Consider the following 9057-nt stretch of genomic DNA (forward strand, 5'->3'; position numbering starts at 1 on the left):
CACACACAGTATCTAACCACCAGCATGGAAGAACATCCAGTGCATCCTCTCCGCCACATTACACAATCCACACTATCATAACCAGACCGGGAGGTCCACCCAGAAAACAGAATATCCCAACCTTCCGACATCCGCCATTGATCAGCTAAGCCACGAACACCCACACATGTCCTACACAGGGGTGCACCCAACATCACAATACTACCTCCTGACACAGCACACAAATAATGGCAGGAATGAAAGACACAGGTCTGCCACAACCATGGAATCGGAGCGCCGCCTGTCATGAGCCAAAAGTGCATCCTGACGTGACAAATCGGATGATGCCGCAGGCATCCACTTACGATAATCACTATCAACGAACCTGCCGCCCCCCCAAATACACCTTTCCTTACAACAATGTGTATCTGAACCTAAGCTATATTGTACCTTAACCTAAGCTATATTGTACCTTAACCTAAGCTATATTGTACCTTAACCTAACCTATATCGTACCTTAACCTAACCTATATCGTACCTTAACCTAACCTAAATTGTGCCTTAACCTAACCTACATTGTGCCTTAACCTAACCTACATTGTGCCTTAACCTAACCCATGTTGTGCCTTAACCTAACCTATATTGCACCTTAACCTAACCTATGTTGCGCCTTAACCTAACCTATGTTGTGCCTTAACCTAACCTATATTGTGCCTTAAGCTAACCTATATTGTGCCTTAACCTAACCTACATTGTGCCTTAACCTAACCTACATTGTGCCCTAACCTAACCCATGTTGTGCCTTAACCTAACCCATGTTGTGCCTTAACCTAACCCATGTTGTGCCTTAACCTAACCCACATTGTGCCTTAACCTAAGCCACATTGTGCTTTAACCTAACCCATGTTGTGCTTTCACCTAACCCATGTTGTGCCTTAACCTAATCCAAGTTGTGCCTTAACCTAACCTACATTGTGCCTTAACCTAACCTACATTGTGCCTTAACCTAACCTATATTGTGCCTTAACCTAACCTATATTGTGCCTTAACCTAACCTATATTGTGCCTTAACCTAACCTATATTGTGCCTTAACCTAACCTACATTGTGCCTTAACTTAACCCATGTTGTGCCTTAACCTAACCCATGTTGTGCCTTAACCTAACCCATGTTGTCCCTTAACCTTACCCACATTGTGCCTTAACCTAACCCATATTGTGCCTTAACCTAACCCTCATTGTGCCTTAACCTAACCCATGTTGTGCCTTAACCTAACCTACATTGTGCCTTAACCAAACCTACATTGTACCTTAACCTAACCTACATTGTGCCTTAACCTAACCTACATTGTGCCTTAACCTAACCCATGTTGTGCCTTAACCTAACCCATGTTGCCCCTTAACCTAACCCATATTGTTCCTTAACCTGACGCACGTTGCACCTTAACCTGCTCTGTAATTGTTATGCGACTCGTTAAATTAGTGTAGTGTTGCCTAACCGCAACCGTCGCAATATAGTTTGTTGCGTGTATGTGGGCAGACGTAGTGTGTTGTGACACCTGACACAGGCATGCAATACTTGTTGAAGTTGCAAATGGCGATGGACGTCTACGTTTGCTGGTGACGTTACGCAAATGAACAACTGGTAACCCGTTGTGGTGCGGTTGTTCTCGCTAGAGGTGAATCAGTGATGGAGACGATCGGTTGAGCTATAAACCGGTTTGTTCAGCGATACCCACCATGCCCACGAACGTGAATGGCATCTGGGTGTGAAGCGATACGTGGCGGTGGCTGTGTGGGACCGTCCCCCGCCGGTGAGGGGGGGCCGCCTGGCGTGCTGGCAGTGCGCTGCGTGGGCGGACGCGCTACCGCCGGCTGGTGGGGGCGGCCAGTGGCAGGCGCGCCGGCCGACGGACGCGGCAGGCGGCGCAGCTGCGCGCCGGCGCACCCTGCGCGCGGCGCCGTGCGGCCAAAGTAGGTCCTCGCGGGCCCGGTGCGAAGCGCGGTGGCCATCTGCAGTGTGCTGGTCCGATTGAGGACTGTGTGCGCTGAGGATGCGCCGCCGCCCGGCGCTCGGCGCCGCGACGCCGTCTGCTGCTCGGTCGCCCCAGCGGTTCTCGCAGGTGATTTGTATCGCAGCTGTGCGGACGTGTTGGCGCGTGCGCTGTGCTGGGAGAGTTCGCTTCGGCACCCAAGTGGGGCTTTTGTCCTTCTGTGGCGCTGGGGTTGGAGCTGCCGGTCACCGTAGGTGGCGCGTGTTGTCTCCCGCCGGCAATGCCACGACAGCACGCTCCCGGGCCTCTGTCGGCAGCGGCAAGCTCAGTTGGGAGCACGGGTGGTCGCACCTAAAGCGTCTACTCGCCTAACTCCGGGTGATTGCGCCTCTCTCGAACCCGACCAAGTACTTAGGACGGCGCTGCGCGCCGCCGGGACCTGAGAGGGTTTCGAGGTGTATTGTGCAGGGGAGCTCAGCCTCCTCCTGTTTGCAGAATAATTGAGCGGACGCTTGCGTGTTCGCGCAGGCCCCTGGGACACACTCCCGGGCGGCCGGCTGCTCAGCTCTAGTTGACGCAGCTCCCTGGTTGATCCTGCCAGTAGTCATATGCTTGTCTCAAAGATTAAGCCATGCATGTCTCAGTACAAGCCGCATTAAGGTGAAACCACGAATGGCTCATTAAATCAGTTATGGTTCCTTAGATCGTACCCACGTTACTTGGATAACTGTGGTAATTCTAGAGCTAATACATGCAAACAGAGTCCCGGTCTGGCGTGAGGTCAGTCGTTTGACGGCGCGTTTCGGGGCGGGCGGGCCCGCCCGCTGCCGGCGCGCCGTAGGGCACGGAAGCTCGCACTGGGGCGTATCGCTTTCCAGTCGGGTGTGCCACGGCCGTCCTCACAGGGGAAGTGAAGCGTCTCTCATAGCCTCTCCTTCCCAAGTGGCTCTTTCCGCCTTCCCGTGGTGCCAGATGTTAAGCTTGGCGTTCTGCCTTGCGACAAAAGGGGGAGCTGCGACCCAAACCGATGCGAAAGCGAAGGGTGCATGGCACAGGGGGAGCTGTGTCAAGGGACCGAACACCAGTCCCTTTCTGTTCGCAGGGCACAGACCAGCAGGTGCTCTGCATGCCGGCGACCTCGTTTGTCGGCGTCGGATCGCGGCGCGAGTCGGCAAGGGTGCTTCGCCACGCCCCTGGGTAACTGGGGCGTGTTCTGCCAAACCCAGGAGGTGGTGACATCGCCTGGGCTAGGTTAGATGGGCCCAGACCGCCGAACGACTTGGGGACCGACCCACCACCTGAGTAGGAGTGGGTCCTTGGCCTTCAGGTGGAAACTCGGGCTAGTAGGTGGCGAAGGGCGAGGGGTGCATCCGCCTCTCCGGAGTGCGGGGTGCACTTGCCGAGGAGCGTCGAGTGAAATCGTCGACGACGAGGCCTTCGACGGGGACCAGTGCGCTGGCAACGGCGCGTTGAACCCTGCAGCTCTGGAGTGCCCTTGACCTAGGGGCGAGGTCGGTGGGCGAGCTGCAACAGTCCCCCCCCATGCCAGAGGAGCCAGTCCGGGGTAAGAGACGGGCTCCCACTTCTTTTATCACTCGTTACCTATGATGGCTGAAACCGAAGCGAGTGATACGAGTGCGCCTTTACGGGCTTCTATGATGTCTGTTCCCTCACCACAAGACGGGATGGGACAGGCAGACAATGAGAGTGTTTTACAGAGACATGCCAGAATAACAATGCTCTTAGAGCAAAATGTAAAAAATGGGAAGATAAGTCAAGCGGCTCTTAACACAATTAAAAATGAGCTATCGGCCTGGGCCATAGCTCATGCAAGACTGGGAGGCCGCGTAATGGAGCTAACAAAGGAGAATGAAAGGCTAAGAAAACAACCCAGCAAGACTTGGGCGGCTGTGGCTGCACAAGCGCCAACAAAACCAACCTCAACAAAGGAGACTATAGAAAAGGTTGCCAAACGGTCAGACACAGCAGTCTTCCTGAGGACTCTGCCTGGCCAAGACACCAGCGTTAAAAGACTACAAGAGCTGCTAACAACAACAATAGACCCAGTGAAGGACAAAATTAAAATCAAAAAGGTCAAACCCACTAGAAACTCTGTCATAGTGGATGTTGCTAGTGAGGAGGATAAAGAGAAACTTTTGAATAATCAAAAATTAAATGCAGTCGTTATGTGTGAGCCACCTAGAAAAAGAAACCCTTTAGTAATATTATACGATGTACCTACGGATATGACCAACGAGGAGCTACATGAGACAGTCAGATCGCAAAATTTCGATGATATCCATGAGCAAGAATTTAAAAACTCCTTTAAGCTGAAATTTAAAACGGGACCTCGAGATCGCGATGTGGTACATCATTTGGCCGAGGTCTCTCCGCAATTATGGAAACGAATTAGAGCAATGGGCAGACTATATGTAGGCTTTCATGCCATTAACACCAGGGACTATATCGTGGTACCTCGATGCCATAACTGTGGCGACCTGGACCACATTCTGAGGCACTGCACCAGGGGGTCGGCTTGCTCCAGGTGCGGTGAGAAGGGTCACAACCGCAAGGAATGTAAAACAATGGGGGTCTGCATTCCGTGTAAAAATCGTGGAAAGAAATCCTGCGGTGCCACGGGACGGAACTGCCCCACTTACCGGATGCTTGAACAACGCCTGATCTCGAGAATTGATTATGGCTGAGCAGAGCGCAGCTAACAGGATGCTCAAACACAAGTCCCCGAGTAAAAGAAGGAGGGATGCTGTGAGGGCTAATAAATTTAAAGAATTTCTAAGGTCGCTTTCGGGCACCTCAAACATCATGACAGTTGAGAGGGAAATTCAAACAGATCCCTTTATGGTGGATGGATGCATACAAACTGATTCTCCGGATAGAAACACAGCTCCCCCTTCCCCAAACCGGGGAGAAATGCCGAACAACAACCTTCAACGGCAGAAGCATCCTGTAGTGGTGGCGGCCTCCCTGGCCCCTACACACGAAGCTGTACAAACCAAACAGCCACTCCAAGAAAGTACAGTTACTAGCACTAGTACCAACACAACTGAGGCAGATACCCCAGTAATCAGGCTACCGCCTGTAGATCCGATTAGGGTGTATCCCAACATAGAATTTACAATGCAACTGGCAAGATTGGAGCAGCCGGCTATCCTGACCACTGCCTTACGACATGTGGTCCGGGTAGGACACGAAGACGGAAGAAAGGTCACCTTCTCGGTAATGGAGGCTGTGGACAGGATACAATTAAAGTCAGTGAACCTTCCCACCGACTTCGGGGCCCTGCGAGACTTACTTAAGAAAGTGTTTGACAGACGCGGGGAGAAATTCGACTTAAATGACATTTACACTCAAGCAGTCCTAGCTCACGGTCGAATCGCTTTTGATTGGAGCAAGACTTGGCCTGACGATAGAATGCACACTTACTTCCCATAATGACAAAATTAACTGTTGGACAGTTGAATACGCATAACAGCAGACTTGTGATGCAGGAGCTCCGAAGAGAGGTGGAGGAGAAGAGGCTTGACGTACTCTGCTTGCAGGAGCCGTACTCTCAAGCTGGAAAACTCTCATTCGCAGCCGCTACATGGCAGATAGCTAGCAGTGGGGAAGCCCCCAAAGCGGCAATTGTCATAACCAACCAGTCTCTAAGAGTAACAACACTTGCACAGTTTTCTACCACTCACTGCAACGTCGTGGAGGTACAGGCCCCCATGGGAATTATAACCTTTATAAACATGTACTTCCAATACGGGGACAACATTGAGCAACATCTGGATCACCTGACCATAGTAGCCACGGCGTTGCGAGGTCGCAAACTGGTCATAACAGCAGATATAAATGCAAAATCCCCCCTGTGACACAGTGGCACAAGAGATGAAAATGGTGAAAAAGTAGAGGAAATGATTATGGCCCTACAACTAGTGGTTGCAAATAGACCTGGCAACCCCCCCCCCCCCCCACTTACGCAGCGGGAGGGGGGCGCGGCACTAATATAGATGTAACGCTAGTTACGCCAAATTCTGCCAATATCATTCAGAATTGGGAAGTCAAGGAGAACGCGACAACAAGCGACCATAATCTTATAATGTTCAGCTTAGGAAATGGAGGTTGTCACTGGGCTGCAGGGTGGGAGTTGCAACTGAATTTCAAGAGAGCTGACTGGGAGAGACTGGCGAGAGAGTGCGACATTCCTCCATTGCCAGAAGGTGATGCACAACAGGACCTGGACATGGACAAGCGGGCCGAAGAACTGGTAGGTGCAGTAACCAGAGCGGTCAAGGCAGCTGTTCCAACCAGGAGGAGAGCCATGGCGGCCTCCCCGTCACCATGGTCAGCTGAACTTCAGGAAATGCGTCAGTCTGTCAGAAGGCTGAGGAGGCACTACCAGCGCAGTGTCGTCTGGTGGGAAAAACAACGATGGTTACAACTATACCGGGAGGCTAAAGATAGATTTAAAAAAGAACTAAAAGAAGTCAGACTACGTAGTTGGGAAAGATTTGTGCTGGACCAGCTGGCCCTGGATCCATGGGGAATACCCTACAAACTAGTGAGGGAAAAGATCCGGTCCCCAATGATGTTATCAACAGTCAGGTGCGGGGATGGGATGACAGAGTCCTGGCAGGAGACTGCCGAGGTTCTTCTCCGGTCCCTGCTGCCTGACGACGATGAGGCCAGTGACACGGAGGGACAGTCCCAGTTACGAAATCAAGATCTGGATAGAGTTGCTAACAACAGGGCAGTCTACCCCTTCTCTGAAGAGGAAGTGGCTGGCCACATTAAAGCATTGAAAACAGGTAAAGCCCCCGGCCCAGACGGCATTGTGGCGGAGGTGGTGCAGTTCCTGGCTCCTCAACTGGTGGCACCACTAACCCAGTTATACAATGAATGCCTAAGACAGGAAAAATTCCCGAAAATCTGGAAAGAGGCAAACGTTGTTATAATCAAAAAGGGACCTAACAAGGATCCAGCGGATGTTAAGTCTTATAGGCCAATTTGCCTACTGAACATCCTCGGGAAATTATTCGAAAAATTGCTAGCTGACAGACTGACTGCACACCGGGTGCTGTGTGGGATGAGTGGCAGGCAGTTCGGCTTCAGGCCGGGGCGATCGGCAACTGATGCGATCGCTCTAGCGGCTGAGGTCTGCGACTCTACCCCACACAAGTACGTTGTTGGCATCATGGTTGACATCAGTGGCGCCTTTGACAACCTGTGGTGGCCTTCGCTCTTCTCCTGCTTGCGGGAGAAGGAGTGTCCAGGGTCGCTATATGGTTGTCTGAGGAGCTATTGTGAAGGGGGGAGGTCTGGCTATCACCCCCTAGCGGCAGAGTAGGAAAATCCATAACTAAGGGATGTCCCCAGGGCTCCGTACTAGGTCCCCTGTTCTGGGACATCCATATGGAACCGCTTTTAGACAGTTTGGAACAGAGTGAAGAAGTGCTAGAGGTGATAGCCTACGCGGATGACCTCCTCTTGCTGGTCGGCGGCCGAAGCCCCGAGGACATAGAACCAAAAATAGACAGAGCGATGACCAAATTACAACTGTGGTGCACAAATACTAAGATGACGATCTCACCGACCCAATCGACGTACTTATTACTGAAGGGTCAGCTGGCGAGGAACCCTACAGTTAGAATCGGAGGCTCACCAGTAATAAGACGACAAGAGACTCGTTACCTGGGCGTCATCATCGATGAAAGGTGGAACTTTGGAAAGCACATTGAGTCCGTATCCCAAAAAGCATTGCAATTATTAAACAATCTCACCTCAATAGGGCATAAACGATTTCATCTTCCACCACATCTAATCAAGTTGTATCATAATAGCATATTAACATCAGTAGTGGGTTACGGATCGGGAGTCTGGGCACATAGACTCACAAGGATGGTGCCTGCCATGGCAGTGAGAAGAGTACAAAGAAACATGCTTCTAAGATCCGTAGGGGCGTATAGAACTTCCCCGGGAAGTGCACTTTTAGTAATAATGGGGCTCTGTCCTTTGGACATCAAAATTCGGGAACAAGCAGCTTGGTACTGGGTCAAGAAGGGGAACAACGTAAAAACAGAGAACATCATGGGAATACTGGTAATAGATGGGAGAGAAATACGTAGGAGGGGCGAGGACCTATGGCAACGGTCTTGGGAAACGGAAGAAACGGGCAGAAGAACATTTGGGTTCTTGCCAGATGTAAAAGAAAGGCTAGGGATGAAGTACTTTGAGCCAACGCGGGGTCTAATACACTTTCTCACTGGTCATGGGCCCTACCCGACATACTTGTGTCGGTTTGGGAAAAAGGCTACACCCGAGTGTGACTGTGGAGCTTCGGAGGGTACTCCCGACCATGTGGTTTACGAGTGCCCCCTTTTCGATGATGTAGCAATGACACTAAGACAACAACTTCCACACAATAACACATATGACCTATTAAGACACGAAGAAACTTTCGACACTTTAAACAAATTGGTAGACGAGGTGTCACGAAAGGTATTGACGGCATACCTGAGTGACTTTCATGACTGAGGCATATACCAAATGTGTCCCATTACGAGATACATAAGGGTCGTTTACGATTAGAGACACTTACCGAATGTGACCAATTACCCTCATTCCATACCGCCTGTACGTGGACTGGTCGACTTCTTAGTTGCAATCCACCACGTGCAGGACTAGGGGGATCAGGGTACACCAATAAAGACCAAGCACCAGAATTGACGTAGGTTTAGTAGTAGTTGTAGCTCTAGATATAGATATTAAGCTAGGAACCTGCAGCGACTAACAGCCTTGGCCAGCCCAGTGTCAGGGGCATGCTCATCGGGATTAGCTCGATGAGCAGGGCCTAAAGCAGTAGGTTTATATCTATGCTGACACACCTGTAACGCTGCAGGCAGTTAGGAATTAACTAGTAGGAAGATATTAACAATTAGTATGTAGAATTTAGTTGTAGTCTGCCTATTATTCTCTAGTATTCTGTCTGTAGCTCACAATAATTAACATAGCATAATATAATAATAAGAATAAATAGCTGCTGAACACCTAATAAATGTAGATCAGTTATGACCCACTAAT

Source organism: Schistocerca serialis, chromosome 4 (genome assembly GCF_023864345.2).
Source record: "Schistocerca serialis cubense isolate TAMUIC-IGC-003099 chromosome 4, iqSchSeri2.2, whole genome shotgun sequence".
Classification (NCBI taxonomy): domain Eukaryota; kingdom Metazoa; phylum Arthropoda; class Insecta; order Orthoptera; family Acrididae; genus Schistocerca; species Schistocerca serialis.